This window comes from Indicator indicator, chromosome 11, assembly GCF_027791375.1.
Source record: "Indicator indicator isolate 239-I01 chromosome 11, UM_Iind_1.1, whole genome shotgun sequence".
NCBI lineage: Eukaryota > Metazoa > Chordata > Aves > Piciformes > Indicatoridae > Indicator > Indicator indicator.
The window spans coordinates 29,619,755-29,636,254 of NC_072020.1; positions in this window are offsets into that span (position 1 = coordinate 29,619,755).

Here is a 16,500-nt window from a genome sequence, read left to right on the forward strand (position 1 = left end):
GGTGATATGGGGTGGGGGGGGGGTTGTGTGTTTTTTGTTCTGTTTTGTGGCTTTTGGTTGTTTGTTTTGGTGGGGTGTTTTTGTTGTTGTTGGGGTTTTTTTTACATAGGATTATCTTGTCTAGAGATTCAGAGGACACAAGGACACCCAAGGCAATGCACCTGGCATGACTTCTGGTACCACCATGCAGAGTAGTGTGCTACGCCCTGTTAGCACACCTGGGACAGCAACAGAACCTCCCACAGTCACTGACACTTTTGCTCACTCTCACAGATACCAGAGTTTATCACTTTCTACCCCCAGTGACTGTTAGTTGACCCTGAACTCAGAAGAGAGAGACTGTCAGGTAAAGCATAAACTACCATCTTACCTGGAGGCAGCAAGCCTCAACCCTTTCATAAGGCAAGAGCCTGAGCACTGCAGTCAGCACAAAGGCCACTACAGCTGCAATCAAATCATGTCAGATTATCCAGCCTGAAGCTTAGAAATCCAAATCTCTGCCCCTTGTGTTCCACAGGGTATCTCCTGGTGTTCAAGACCCCCCTGTGGGGAGACTCGATTCTACAGGCTGGCAAAGCTGGCTGTGAAAGAAGATTATCTGGGCATTTAGCTTACATTTTTCATGTTTATACTAATTTATGCATATAAATAAGCTCTATGTATGCATTAGCTGTTCTACATTTTAACAGCCAAGAATTTTTGAGTGAATATAAAAGGGATGTAAATAACATGGCAAGACTAATTAAACATTGAATGTGTTGCTATGTAGCTAACATTTTAAGAGCTACAGCTGCTGTGATGGGATTTCATTAATGTGCAAGAAAGCAGTCTTGAAATAATCAGAGATACATTATTCAGAAAGATACAATATCAAACTATTTCAGCTGTCAAAACAATACAAAAACCTGATGCAAGCAAATCAAGCTATTTAACTATTATATAAGAAAGATTCAATTTATAGGAGGAGGTGAAGCTTGTTTCTCTTATACCCTAGGTGGTTGTGCCTACAATAACACTATTTATGATGGAATTTGATGAAGTGAAACAGTCTTAAATGGAACAAACATATAAATAGTAATAAAACCACTGACAAAAGGTGTCAGCAGATACACTAAATATCTCTCTGTTGTCAAATACAGGGATATCAAATATCATCTAAGAGTTCAGCAAATAGATACTCTGAGTGCTAACAGGCAGGGAATTTAAACAGACTAAAGCTATACTGCACTGCCTCAGCTGTCTCTCCTTTATCACAGAATCACAGAAACATTCACGTTGGAAAAGACCTCCAGGATCACCAAGTCCAACTCAGAATCCTACTTTACAAGGTTCACCCCTAAGCCATAGCCCCAAACACCACATCCAAATGACCTTTAAACACATCCAGGCTTGGGGACTCAACCACCTCCCTGGGCAGCACATTCCAATGCCTGACCACTCTTGCCATGAACAAATGTTTCCTAATGTCTAATCTAAACCTACCCAGTCATAGCTTGAGGCTGTTCCCTCGTTCTATCACTAATTACCTGTGAGAAGAGACCAGCACCAGCCTCTCCACAACATCCTTTCAGGTAGTTGTAGACAGCAGTGAGGTCTCCCCTCAGCCTCCTCTTTTCAAAGTAAACAGCCCCAGCTCCTTCAGTTGCTCCTCATAAGATTTGTTCTCCAGGCCCTCCTGTCTCATCAAGTGTTATTTGCCTACTCCTGAATTATATGGTAGATCAAAGCCTGAAATACAATTTTCTGTGTGAAATGTGATTGGCAGCTCTGACTTAACATAGCACTGCAAAGTTCCATTTCTTTTTGTCATTTTCATGTCAAACACCAACTCTTTAAGTCTTTTTTTTTCTATTTTTTCCCACAATTCTTTTACATTACAGTACCTGTAAACAACCTGTGAAGTGTGAAAACAAACCTAACTTATCATAGCTTATAATTCTTCACAAGCATCACAACAGCTGCACTGCAGCTGCACAGATCCTAGCATCTCACCCTGTGCCATCTGACAGCTGTGCAAACTGGAATGGCTTTACACAGCCTAAACATCTGCAACTTAAGCAGCTCAGATGATGAGATAAATACCCAGTTGAATGTCACCAAGTAGCATCAATTCATCTAAGAAGAAACAGTAAAATTAAGTACCAAAACCAGATACAGCTGTCTCTGCAAAGGAATCAGATCCCATAAAACAAATGTGGCCACACTAGGGCAGAGTGGGGGGGAAGAACCACCTCCCTTCACCTGCTGGCCACACTCTCAATGCATCCCAGGATACCATTGGCCTTCTTGGACTCAAGGAAACTTTGCTGACTCATGGTTAGCTTGTCATACACCAGGACACCCAAGTTTCTCTGCAGAGCTACTTTCCAGCAGGTCAGCCCCTAACCTGTACTGGTGCATGAATTTATTCCTCCCCTAGGTTCAGCACCTTACATGTGCCCTTGCTGAACGTCCTTAGGTATCTCTTCAACTTTCCAGGTTTTGCTGAATGGCAGCACAGACGTCCACTGTATCATTCACTTCTCCTGGTTTTGAATCATCAGCAAACCTGCTGAAGATGCATTCTGTTCCTTCCTCCAGGTCACTGATGAATATATGTTGAATAACACCAGCCCCAGTACTGACCACTGGGGAACACTGCCAGCTCCAGGCCTCTAACTAGACTCTGCACCACTGATCAAAATCCTCTGAGCTCTGTCACTCAACCAGGACTCAAACCACCCCAGTGTCTGTGCATCTAAGCCACACTTCTTAAGCTTCCCTATAAGGATGTTATGGCAGACAGTGTCAAAAGCCCTGCTGAAGTTAAGGTAGACAATGCCCACAGCTTTGCCCTCATCTACCAAGCCAGTCATGCCACCACAGAACCATAGAACTGTTAGGATTGGAAGGGACTTCAAGGGTCATCCAGTTCCAACCTCCTGCCATGGGCAGGGACACCTCACACTACATCAGGTTGCTCAGAGCCACACCCAGCCTGCCCTTAAAAACCTCCAGGGTTGAGGCTTCCACCACCTCCCTGGGCAACCTGTTCCAGTGTCTCACCACCCTCACGGGGAAGAACTTCTTCCTAACATCCAATCTGAATCTACCCATTTCTAGTCTTGTTCCATTCCCCCCAGTCCTGTCATAACTTGACACCTTAAAAAGTCCCTCCCCAGCTTTCTTGTAGGCCCCCTTAAGATACTTAAGATAAAGGAAGTTATCAGATTGGTCAGGCTTGACTTCCCCGTGGTGACTCCAAACTGACCACTCTCAATAGGTGCTGGAGCATGTCCAAAGAAGGGCAATGATGTTGTTGAGGTGTCTAGAGTACAAGCCTTATGAGGAGCAGCAGCTGAGAAAACTGCAGTTTACTCTGGAGAAAATGAGGTTGAGGGCAGATCTTGTTCCTCTGTATAAGTACCCAAAAGGAGGTTGTAATGAGGTAGGTGTTGGTGTCTTCTCCAAAGTAACATGTGATAGGACAAGAGGAAGTGGCCTCAAGCTGCACCAGGGGAGGTTTAGATTGGATGTGAGAAAAAATTTCTTAACTGAAAGAGTCAAGGCACCAGAACATGCTGCCCAGGGAGGCAGTGAAGTCACCATCCCTGGAAGTATTTAAAAGACCATTAAGGCAAGGACAAGAGTGCAAAGATGCTGTATGAACATTTGACATAACACAGGTCCTATCTGGAGAAGGTGGAAATCCGACAGGCAGAAATGTTGGAAGTAAACAAAGGCACGTGATCCATCAGCAACAGCTAAATGCAGGGCGGGGGGGACACTCCACATCTCTCATATTCACACTTTGGGCAGTTTCCAAAGCACTGTCACTGTTAGTTACATCTTCCTGAAGCAACTTTCAAGGAGTTTGCTAATTCCCTCTACATCCCTCCAGGCACAGATAGCACCACTAGGCACATGCTCTGGTGTTATTTACAGAGCAACAAGTAACAGAACAGTCTGTACAGCTTCCACAGGAATTCCTGGTCGCTTACTCTGTGGTTTTCATAACACCAATGTGCTTCCTGGTTACTTCTCTTTGCAATGTTTATACACCAAGAAGAGATGATCACTTCACAGAAACCAAAGAGCTTAACCAACTGCAGAGACAAGCTATGGCATAGCAAAAAAACATCTTGGTGCATTACACTAACAGAGTGAGTTAAATTGTCAAAGCATTTTGAGCAGTAAAGAAACATATACAAGCTGATATTAGTTTGTAGGAATATCATTTTTCCCTGTTGGACAACATCCACTCATTCTTTTTAAACTCTAAGAAAGTAATCGGAAAGGTAAGGCTAGAATCTCACCTTCCTACCCAATTCTGTAATTAAGACAGAATTTGCATGAAGTCCCACTCTAAACAGATGCCTTTACGTAGGCAACAGCTGTCCCATCAAGAATTCATGGAAGTGAAAGAAGACCTTTCTTACAGAATCCCATCCACAGACTGTTGAAATACTATTAGTAACAGACAGTTTCACATGTATCATAGAATCATAGAATTGTCAGGGTTGGAAGGGACCTCAAGGGGCATCTAGTTCCAACCCCCCCGCCATGGGCAGGGACACCTCACACTACATCAGGTTGCTCACAGCCACATCCAGCCTAGCCTTAAAAACTTCCAGGGATGAGGCTTCTATCACCTCCCTGGGCAACCTGTCCCAGTGTCTCACCACTCTCATGGGGAAGAATTTCTTCCTAACATCCAATCTGAATCTACCCATTTCTGGTTTTGCTCCATTCCCCCCAGTCCTGTCACTACCTGACACCCTGAAAAGTCCCTCCCCAGCTTTCTTGTAGCCCCCTTCTGATACTGTAAGGCTACAATAAGGTGTCCTTGAAGCCTTCTCCTCTCCAGACTGAGCAGCCCCAACTCTCTTAGTCTGTTGTATCTTGGATGGTTTTGGTTCTGCACATTGTATTAAATCATCTAATGTTACATTTATTCCTTTGCTTTTCTAATGTTTCTGGGTCTGTCCCCCCTCCTCTCCCTTTCCCCCCCTCTACATAAAACAGAGGTGTAACACAGATAAGTCACACCTAAGACATCCCAGCAGCACATTAATTCGCTAACCATTAGCAACCTGAATGGAGTTCTGTGTAAAACTCCCACTAAGAAAGCACAACACAGTCAGATTTTGCCAAAGCTCGCTCAGATAAAACAGGGATCCTTGAACTCCTTTGCAGGAGCCAAGCAAAATGCATTAGCTTGCATTCCCAGTATGTAGGGCCATGGGGAACACAGAGAGCTAGCCTCACTTATTGGCCCTGTGCCCTTTCCACACCATAAAATGACTGAGGAAACATGGAAGCAATGGTCAGCCTGCATACCCTGCTGAAACATCAAGGCAGCTTGCTTGTGTCCTCACTTCCAAAGGCCTTTGCTTTACTAACAGGCAAAAAATGCATTGCTTCTTTTTGGGTGCCTGTATGCTATCCAATGTTTCACCTTCCAAAATCCAACAGAGAGCCACGAGGATGATTAGGGGACTTAAGTATCTCCCCTATGAAGAGAAACTGAGAGCTCTGGGGCTTTCAGTCTTGAGAAGACTGAGAAGGGATCCGACCAATGTCTATAAATATCTGAGGGGTGGGTATCAAGTGGAGGGGGCCAAGCTCCTTTTGCTGGTGTGCAATAATAAGACAGGGAACAACAGGTACGAGCTGGAACATAGAAGATTTCACCTCAACACGGGAAAAAACTTCTTTACAGCAAGGGTGACATAGCACTGGAACAGGCTGCCCAGAGAGGCTGTGGAGTCTCCTTCTCTGGACACATTCAAAACCCACCTGGATGCATTCCCATGTGGACTACCTTGGGTGATCTTGCTTTGTCAGGGGGATTGGACTTGATGATCTCTGGAGGCCCCTTCCAACCTCTAATGTACTGTGATGCTGTGATTCTGTGATAAGCTGAAGTTTGACAGCTTCCATACCATCAAAGAAAGCACCCAAAGTGATGCTGCAGAAGACAAAGAGAATGAAGTGCAGTTTGGTATGTGATAGGATCTACAGATTTTCATCCTGCATATAGAAGGAATACAAGTAGTCATTAGTGAGATGAAATATAAATTTTACACTCCTTTAGTCAGTTACTTACCTGATCTTTCCAGAAACTTGGCAAAAGAAGCATACTGCAGTTGTGCATATATATTATACTTAATGATGGCCATTAAGCCTGCAGTCACAAGATCTAGTTTGCCTTTTGCTACTAAATTTGTACTGCAGCCTCCCCTATTTTGTAACAGTTATAAAAGAATAGTCCTTTGAAATCACAACCCTGAGTAGCAAAGGGGTAACAGCAATTCCCTCTTCACCCTCATCAGTCCCGGTGGGTTTATACCAACAATAAATTCGGTTCTCTCTTTGAAGATGAAAGGTGCTATAAAGTGCACTTTATTAAAACCACTAGAAAGACTTGTTATTTTTGCTCGTATACCTGCTGAGTGATGGTTTCCAGAAGTCTAACAGCACCTCCTGAACACGCATGCTGGCTTTACTTTCTGTCTTGGAGAATTCCTCTTAAAAATTGTAGGTCACTTTTCCAGCTTTTGGTGTTCAGCCTCTTGGATGCTTCAGGATAGATCAGTCATTCTATAACCCAGACAGCTGTGTGAGGATACAGCTTTACTGTGAAATGGAACTGATACAGCATCTTAATAGATGGAGATGAGCTAGTGGGCCAGGTTAAGAGCCAGATGCTGATCTCAACTCTTGACCAGGCCATGGTGTGGTGGATTTAGGCTCAGATGTTGCCGTGCCAAATTCTCAACGTCATTGACCTCAATCAGAAAGCTCCCACAATCATTCTAGTGATCAGAGAACCATAGAATGGTGCAGGCTGGAAGGGACCTCCAAAGCTCCTCCAGTCCAACCTCCCTGCAGTCAGCAGGGACATCCCCAACTAGATCAGGCTGCCCAGGGCCTCCTCCAGCCTCACCTTGAATATCTCCAGGGAAGGAGCCTCAACCACCTCCCTGGGCAACCTGTTGCCAGTGTTCCACTACACTCATAGTGAAGAACTTCTTCCTGATATCCAATCTAAATCTGCCCTTCTCTAGTTTGAAGCCATTGTCCCTTGTCCTGTCCCTGCAGGCCTTTGCAAACAGTCTCTCTCCATCCTTCCCGTAGCCCCCTTCAGCTACTGGCAGGCTGCTATTAGGTCTCCCCAGAGCCTCCTCCTCTCCAGGCTGTACACCCCCAGCTCCCTCAGCCTCTCCTCGTATCAGATGACTTTATTCACGCATGAAAAGTCCTGAGAAGCCTGTGTCATAGGTTGGGTTTCGATCTGCTGCCGTTGTTCAAAACCATCCTGCCTCACGCCTGCTTCAAAATGAAAGTGCTGGCTGCAGCAAAGTATTTTGGGGCTGAACGTTCAGATTATAAACAGGGGAGGTTGCTGCTTTTGGGTTCCAGGTCACGGGTGTTGGCTCTCTTCTGCTGAGATGGCAGTGGGACAGGGAGGGATTGGGCAGTAGCTCCCTGGGTCGGGTTTTTAGCTCACTTGCTTCTGCTTGCTGCTGCTTTCTGCTGTGCTTTTTCTGCAGAAAGGCTAATTGGGCATTGTATTATTACTATCCAATTTTGCCCAGTAAGCTCTTATGTCATCTCACTCTTTTTTGTCTCAACGTGGAGGTTTTTGTGTGTTGTTTCTCTCTCACTTCTACACTAGGAGAGGCAGACAAGCTAATCCTTTTGGTTTTTCTTTAAACCACTACAGCCTGCAGGACAATTTTTAAACTTCTGCTGAAAAAATGTCCTCTCTGTCTTTTCCTGTTGGAGCAGAATCTCTGAATCACTGTGTCCAAAAACATGCATAAGCTTATTCTATTGAGGCTGTTGACAGAAATGTTGGTGCTAGCAAAAGAACAGCCCAGGTTCCTAGTACCCACACCATGATATAAATCTACAACCATTGAGCTTTTCCAAAAAGGATACAGTCCCCAGGTATGCAACTTTAACAGGAGTACTTCTCCTACCAAAATTGCTTAGCATTTTCAACCTCTATTGTATAAATGCCAAGATTTCCAGGAAGCACTCAAGAACCTCAAACAAAGGCTTTGTTTAAATAAGTAACTGCAAGCCGGCCTCCTGAAATTTCCTCTTCTCCCCATTTAACAGCTCTATCATTTATTTCAGTATCTGTCACCATCAACCAGCCAGCTGGCTTCTCACACTACATCTGCTAATCATCTTCACAAACCAAGTGTCCTGTCTATGCCTAGAGTCTTCAACCAAAACAGAAAAAAAAAAAAAAAAAGAAACAAAATAACAATAATAAAAACCCACAAACAAACAAAACCCACAGCACCCACACGCCCCACGCCCACCCCCCAAACAAACTAAAAACCCCAAACACCTTAACATGAAAAAGGAAAGGAGTCGGTGAAAAATCTTGGTTGCCTTGCACCATATGCAGCAATTAAGCAAGCAAAGAGAAATAAACTTTTACTTTAATCACAAACAGAAAATTAACTGGATAATCAGTCACATATCTCACTTTGCATTCCTGTGCAGCTCAAAGAACATCCAGAGCCTTGTGAATGGCACCAGTTTTCCTGGCTTTTGACAGTCAGAAATCCCTGCCTTAGCGACCTTTACAACCCAGATGACACTTTTTTGCAGGCATATGTTTTAAAGGACTAATCAATATTTATTAACAATCCACCTTGCTTGTGATTGGAGCAATAAAACTGTTTGAGTCTGTTTCATAGAATCATAGAATTGTCAGGGTTGAAAGGAACCTCAAGGATCATCCAATTCCAAGCCCCTGCCATGGGCAGGGACACCTCACACTACATCAATTTGCTCACAGCCACATCCAGCCTGGCTGCAAAAACCTCCAGGGATGAGGCTTCTACCACCTCCCTGGGCAACCTGTTCCAGTGTCTCACCACCTTCATGGGTAAGAATTTCTTCCTAACATCCAATCTGAATCTACCCATTTCTAGTTTTGCTCCATTCCCCTTAGCCCTATCACTCCCTGACACCCTAAAAAGTCCCTCCCCAGCTTTCTTGTAGCCCCCTTCAGATACTGGAAAGCCACAATAAGGTCTCCACAGAGCCTATTCTTGTCCAGGCTGAACAGTCCCAACTCTTTCAGTCTGTCTCCATAGCAGAGGAGCTCCAGCCCTCTGATCATCCTCGTGACACATTCCAACACCTCCAGATCCTTCTTGTAACAGGGGCTCCAGAACTGGACACAATACTCCAGGTGGGGTCTCAGCAGAGGAGAGTAGAAGGGGAGAATCACCTCTCTCGACCTGCTGGTTGGCTTTCTGGACTGCAAGTGCACACTGCTGGCTCATGTTGAGCTTCTCATCCACCAGCAGCCCCAAGGTCTTTTCTTCAGGGCTGCTCTCAAGGCAGCCCCTGCCCAGCCTGTATCAGTGCTTGGGATTGCCCTGACCCAGATGCAGCACCCTGCACTTGGTCTTGCTGAACTTCTATTGCGTCCTGTTTGTTGATCAGAATTGACCACAGCCTGTACCTTCCATCACCTCTGCTTCTTTCCAAAGCAAACAAAAAATCAACCTATTGTTGTGACAATCTTTTTTCTTATAACTTATTTTACAAAATCCCCATTCCTTCCCAAGTTTCTGTTAAGAACAGAAAAAAAGCTCAGAAAATCATGCAGATGTGAGGCAAGGGGTTTTGTAGCAAGTGTCTATTGTAGCTGCATGACTCACCTCCTTCAAGGCTATGTTTGGAAAGGACACTCTTCATTTCCACCAGAACAGTTCCCCTGGAGACACAGACTTGTAAAGGGAATGTAGCAAATGAACACATAGCTCAGTAATCTTGACACTTCCTTACACCCTGTTATTCTTTTTTAAAGGCTTGCCAACATGAAGATAATTTCATGTGACAGCAAAGGACTCTGATGTCTCTTAGCAGATGTCCTTGATCAAGTTTGTTGGGTCTTCCATTGTTAAGATAAGAGAAAACAGCTGATGAAAAACAAATTAGGATTCAGTGATTGTCATGACATGGAAGCAAGTCTGCTTCTGATGAAGCATTTCTCTTAAATTGTTCCGAGTTCTAGCCATTACTAAGCAACTTCCCAGAGTGTCAGTGTTGACCAAAAATGTATAAAAGTCACAAGTCAAAAAAAAAAAAAAAAAAAAAAAAAAAAGAAAACTGACAAGTTAAAATAATATCTTTAATGCAACTGTACAAGATTCAGGTCTATACTGCTAGAGAGATGAGAATATGGGGATGAGGGATGAGACATTTCCAAGACCTACATCAGTATTCGGTGCTTCATATTTATAGAATATCCATCCCACCATGAGGGAGAGGTGGGGAGAAGAAATCTAGGTCTTCATTCTTAAAAGCTGACTTTTGCATACACAGATGGGAATTGTACCATAACTTCAATGTTAATTCTTACAATCAAATGCATTTTTTTAATTGGTATTTTTAAAAGAAGAAAAATAATAAAGGCAACTGGCTTGCAAAAAAAAAAAAAAAAAGTGTACTTTCCCCATTTTTCTTACCAAATGGTAAAAAAATATAAGCCTTGTTTGGGAGCTAGGTTGAGAAGTCATTGCACCCCTGTGATATTAACATAGCTTACTTTCATTTTCCCTGTGTATTTTACTCACATTAAAAAGGGAAAGGACAGAAAAATAATATACCTCAAACAGCACCTCCCATCTACTCCAGCCCTTCAGTCATAACAGCCTCTCCAAACAAACCCTCAGTTTATGCTCACCTGCCACCCAACTGCAGCTCATTAAGCTACACACTAGCAGTGACTTAACTGGAGCTCTACTCAGCTCCTAACCCACCCCACAACAGTGAAATCTGTTGCTTTTCACACTGTCACACAATCAGAGAACACTAGAGGTTGGAAGGGACCTCCAGAGATCATCAAGTCCAACCCCCATGCCAAAGCAGGATCACCCAGGGGAGTCCACACAGGAATGCATCCAGGTGGGTTTTGAATGTGTCCAGAGAAGGAGACTCCACAACCCCTCTGGGCAGCCTGTTCCAGGGCTCTGTCACCCTCACTGTAAAGAAGTTTCTCCTCATGTTGAGGTGAAATCTTCTATATTCAAGCTTGTACCTGTTGTTCCTTGGCTTATTACTGCACACCTCCCTAAAGAGCTTGGCCCCCTCCACCTCAGATATTTACAGATATTTATGTATCATTAAACGTTGTCTTCTCATCGGGGTTTTCACAGCTATGATGCTCTGCCATCTTCCCTCATAAATTAAACCCCTAATATTCAGAAGGTATCTGATGAGTAGCTATTTACTATAGCACCTACACACAAATATGTAACTACTTAGCAAAGAGAGGTAATTTTCAGCTTAGGTGATGTGAATGACCATTGGATTGAAACAGGTTCAATCTGTATCACTCAGTACTTTAGTGTCAAGAGGTGCAAGAACGATTTACACCTTTTTCTTCTCACTTAACCTAAACACTATTTGAACTAAAACTGGTTATTATGGGGACAGCCTCTCCATATTAATATTGTGGGGGTTTAACTACTGTCTCTATTTAAAGTTTCTGGAAAGAATACACTGTTTATGTATTTCCTGCATACGCAGAAATAGATTAGATGTGAAGATAGAGCTGCCCACCAAGGAAGAGTACTTGGTAGGGGGTAAAAAGGATTGGCTGTGGGTACCTTTAGTATCAGTCAGATTTCCAAATATGCTCTGTTTGCAAATGGTTTCATGACCTCATCTATGGATATAACTAAATTTCAGATCACAAATGAAACTCTGCAGACAGAGTTCCCTAGGGGAAAATTGTGGTGGAGACTTCCTTTTTTGTGAGCCTCCACCTGTAAGGCTGAATTCATCCCTGAAGTAACTCTAGTGATGTTGTTAATAGTACATAAGGGATCAATTTCCCTTACCTCATTTGTTTCATTTTTAAAGTCAAAGAGGCCAGGCCAACCACTCCAAAAGAGTAAGTCACCTTATTTCCATTTCCACCTGTGCAGCTACAGCAATTGGGAGCTAGCTAGGTGCCTGTCCCACTGTCTCTAATGGTGGATTTGGATTTTATGGTCAACGTGGGATGAATTTTTAGTGATGGATATTGGTGTTAAAATAATCCCCATCAGTTTAGAGCTGGATTCAGGTTGGGGTACTGGGGTTGAAGGTATACAGAACCCTGCCATTGGAGTGGGCTGCCCAGGGAGGTGGTGGAGTCGCTGTCCCTGGAAGTGTTTAAGAAGAGACTGGATGAGGCACTTAGTGCCGTGGTCTAGTAGATTGGATAGGGCTGGTTGATGGGTTGGACTGGATGATCTTGGAGGTCTCTTCCAACCTGGCTGATTCTGTGATTCTATGATTCTATGAAACCTGCACAGCTTAAGGATATTGTACAGAGGCAGAAGGCACAAATGTCCTGTGTGTCGCCCACAGTGCTTGATAATAACAATCAAAAGCCTCACTCCTCACAAAGAGCTCATAACTGTCTAAGACTGCATAGGAGACTAGATTTCAGGCACAGAGAACACACTACTGCCCTTAAAGTCCTGAGAGTTATAATTTCGGAGTTAGCCAAAGGCTGTGGTGCAGTAAATCCAGAAGCTGTCGCTCCTGTGACTTCCCACCAAGTGCTGCTGAACTTCATGCCCACAGAGCTGCTTTTGCAGAGCAGTGCAAAGGCCCAAGGCTTCCATGCTCTGATTTATATTGGCCATGTGATTTATGAGCAGAAATCTTGTAAAAATGGAATTCCAGATGCATTTCCTTCACTGGCAGGTTGGCAGATGTTATAAATCACCATGCTGGTGCCAAAGTCCCTGCCAGTGATCAATAGATTTGTTTCAGGTTTTGATAGCTACTAAACCCAAGTTCCACTGCATCTTGTTTTAATTTATTATTAACTTGCTATTAGAGAACATTAATGAGTGAACAACACTTGGCACAATGCCAAGGACACATATCATCTGCAACACCTGCAAACAAACTATGTCTTGTGATGATCTAAAAATACTTATTTCTTCTAGTACCCTAGGAAGAATGGGGAAATCAATCTGACTATAAAACCAAGACAAATCCTCTGCACCGTGTAATCAGTCTCATTTTATGCACTTTCTTCACATCTGTGCAAACAAAGCCATTGTTACAATGCAGAAAGAGCTGTGGCACGTAATCCATGCAGCTATGAAACCAGGAGAGCTGCTGTGTGCTGAGTCTTTCAAGGGAAGGTGGCACATCTGCTTTTGGCATAGGAGTGTAAATCAATCCAAGACGTTTATTAAAGAGCACGTAACAACCTGTCCGCGCGCTCCTTCTTCGTTCCAGCTTTGTTTTTGTTCTTGCTTTGGTGTTTTCCTGGCAGTGAAATAGGAGCTCTGCACGTTGAAGGTATGGGTTGGTTCCTCACGGACGGATAACATAACACATCACATAATATTTAACAAGTATGTGATGGGGAATGGTCTGGACAAAAACACAAGGCAAAATGAGGTGGGGAGGAACGGCTAAGTACAAACAGCTACACCACTGTGACTGAAAGGTTTATTACTCTGGATAAGGCAACTATGTTTCCAATTAGGTTTTTTTTTCAAATTACTAATAAGCCCTAGATTTGATTTCATGTTCTAGCTCTTGGCAATTAGTGAACAAAATCTGCAATGGTGTGGTGGGTTGAAATTACAATCGCAAAATAAAATCGCCAGACCAGCTCAGTGGAAGCAAATGAAGCTCTATGTACAAGCAAAACTACAATCTAGAAATACAAAATGCAACGAATATGTACAAAATATACAATGTTTACGTGTATTTACTATTTATAAACAACACAAGAACTCCCCTGGACAAAACCAAGTGCTGTCAACAGGTTCCCCCTCTTCCCCCCCAGACAAAGGAAAGAGAAAGAGGAGAAAAGCAGAGAGTAGTTTGTTTGTCCTTAGCCACAAGAAGAACACAGCCAAGGTCAGCCACAGCCAAGCAAAAGCACCAGCTGGTATCAGCTAGAGCAAAGAGCCAAGAAAAGAGGGAAAGTTGTTTTACGCAACTAACTTTCTGTTAGTTATCAGCCCAGTGGGATTATTTAGACCTTATCATTTTCCCTTTACATCCAATGGTAATTTATTTACATTCTGTCACTTTCTACTCAAGATCTGTGGAAAATTTCCTGGGCATCAGCCTAAAGCTGCCACAAAGGGTGAAGGAGAGTATTTTCTTCCTCATTAGTCAGAGGCATGAGCAAGCATTAGAGAGTGGAGGGGTCAGTACAGCTTAGCTTTGTATCCACTGAAGGCATGCATACCTTCCACAGCTGGGTCAGCCTGAGCAGGAGTGGTAGGAGCCTGAGTCTCTCAGCCCTTGCATGGGTTGACCAGCAATAAAGGAACACAATATTGGCACTGGTAAATAGTGGCACTGGAGGTTGGCCCTTTCTGGAGCAATAGTTGATGTATTTGACACAGCCATGTCGTTGTCTCACTGACTAAGGAGCTCTACACTCTGCTCTCCAACAGCAAACTAAGGACAGCAATATCTTTTGTGAGCAGTCTCCTTCATGCACTACCTGCATGAAGCAGTACTTAGGAAGCTGGAAGTGGGGAAGAAGGTAGTGGCTCTAGGCCTGAGCATAAAGCCCAGGACACGCAGTGCTCCTTCCTCTTCCTTCAAAGGATGCATGTCCTAAGATACCTAAGGAAAGGCTCTCCTCCACAGCTAGCCTGGAGGAGCAACCTATTTTGTATGCCAGCAAAGGGCCTATTTTGTAGAATGCTTTTTAGTAATGTGGTGGTCTTGACTTCCAGCTGGGAAGGTGGTAAGAAGGTGATGCTGTTCTTCAAGTGGGTTTAGGAAACAAGACATGTCACCTCAGACAATGAAGAACTCATCCACTGGAAAGACAATCTCTCTTTTGTATGGTGGCAGAGGAAAACCACAGTGCATTCCTGGCTCATTTTAAAGAGGCAAAGTTGGAAAACAGACTGATTGATGGGAGATGGCTATGGAAGATTTGTTATGCAGAAATGGGGATGGTAGTGAAACAGTTTCAACAAAGAGGTCCATGCTGCCCAGGGGATAGAGGCTGCTGGAATTGTGCCATGGAGTGTATTATACTTGCACATTTAATTAGATAGACTGACTTCCAAACACCTTCTGTAATTGTTCATTTCTTTCATGTTAAAATGGTCAGGATATAGTCAAAGGCCAGATCCCAAATGCACATGTTTCAGAGATAATGTTACCTGTCAGCTCTGTCCCAAAAGTAGCAAAGAGTGCTGTAAATTTGTGAATTGGGTCTCTTCATTTGTAGCTGAAATGTAGCTGCACAAGTGACCCAGGTGGATTTGCTCATCAATGCAGAACATAGCAGGACAAAATGTATAAAGCAGTTACCACTGCAGGCTAGAATGATCTTGATCAGAGTTGTTACAACACCCCATTATAATATTGGGAAGGGAAGGGAAGGGAAGGGAAGGGAAGGGAAGGGAAGGGAAGGGAAGGGAAGGGAAGGGAAGGGAAGGGAAGGGAAGGGAAGGGAAGGGAAGGGAAGGGAAGGGAAGGGAAGGGAAGGGAAGGGAAGGGAAGGGAAGGGATCAAAATATTGACTAGATCTTTCTTCTACCCAAGGTATGATAAAAGCAGTATTACATCTTTTAAACAGCAGCTGGGGTACTGTACAGCAGACTGCTCACACTGCCTCAAGGCATCCTACATGAGGAGGTTAGGAGAGTACACACAGAAGTGAGAAATGCTACATGACTCCAGCAATTTTAAGGTGCTCTATTCCACCTTTCCCTTTGAGGGCCATGACTCATTTTACTTTGAAAGTCAGTATCCTTTCATCTTTAATTTTTTGGGAAGCTGTTTACGAGGAACCATAGGCTGAACTTACAGAAAATCTTACAGGGCAGTAATGGGGAAGGAGGTAAAAAAGAACAAATCCTTGGTTCTCTTTGGAGTATACTGCATTCATGTTCTCAGGCTTTTCTTTTATCTGTAATGTCTAGAAATAAGAAATTTAAGAAAAGGTGAACTTGGAAGTTCTTCAGTAATCACATCTCACCTACAGCCAGAGCTTTTTGCTCATCAAATTTTCCAAGATGTGCAAAAAATCCTATCCCATGCCCCCAGCATCAAAAGGGTTGTTAACACCTGAGTTACATCCATACCTGATCTCTGCCAGAGCAAGAGGCATGTGATGCTGAAGCATGTGGACTGTCTCACCCCTTTTTTCTATTGGACAAGCAACCAGCTCTCAGCCAAAAATGCCACAGTCTGTGCTCACTACTACCCATGCCAGCAATATTAGCAAACAGACCTCAGAGACTGAACTCCCCTTTTAATCACAGAAGTGGTTGGTTTATTTCAGTGTCAGTAGTTGTTGTTGTTGCAGCCCAGGCTTTCTACTTGTTATTTCTGTACTAATGAAAACTTGAAGTGCTGCTTGCCCTGCAATAGGAAATTCATGGATGAGGAGACTACTTCAGCTTGCCAGGTGAAAATTTTGGCATCCTTACGTCAGTGTTAAAAATCCCTACAGCTGTAAATATTTATTGAATATGAAATATA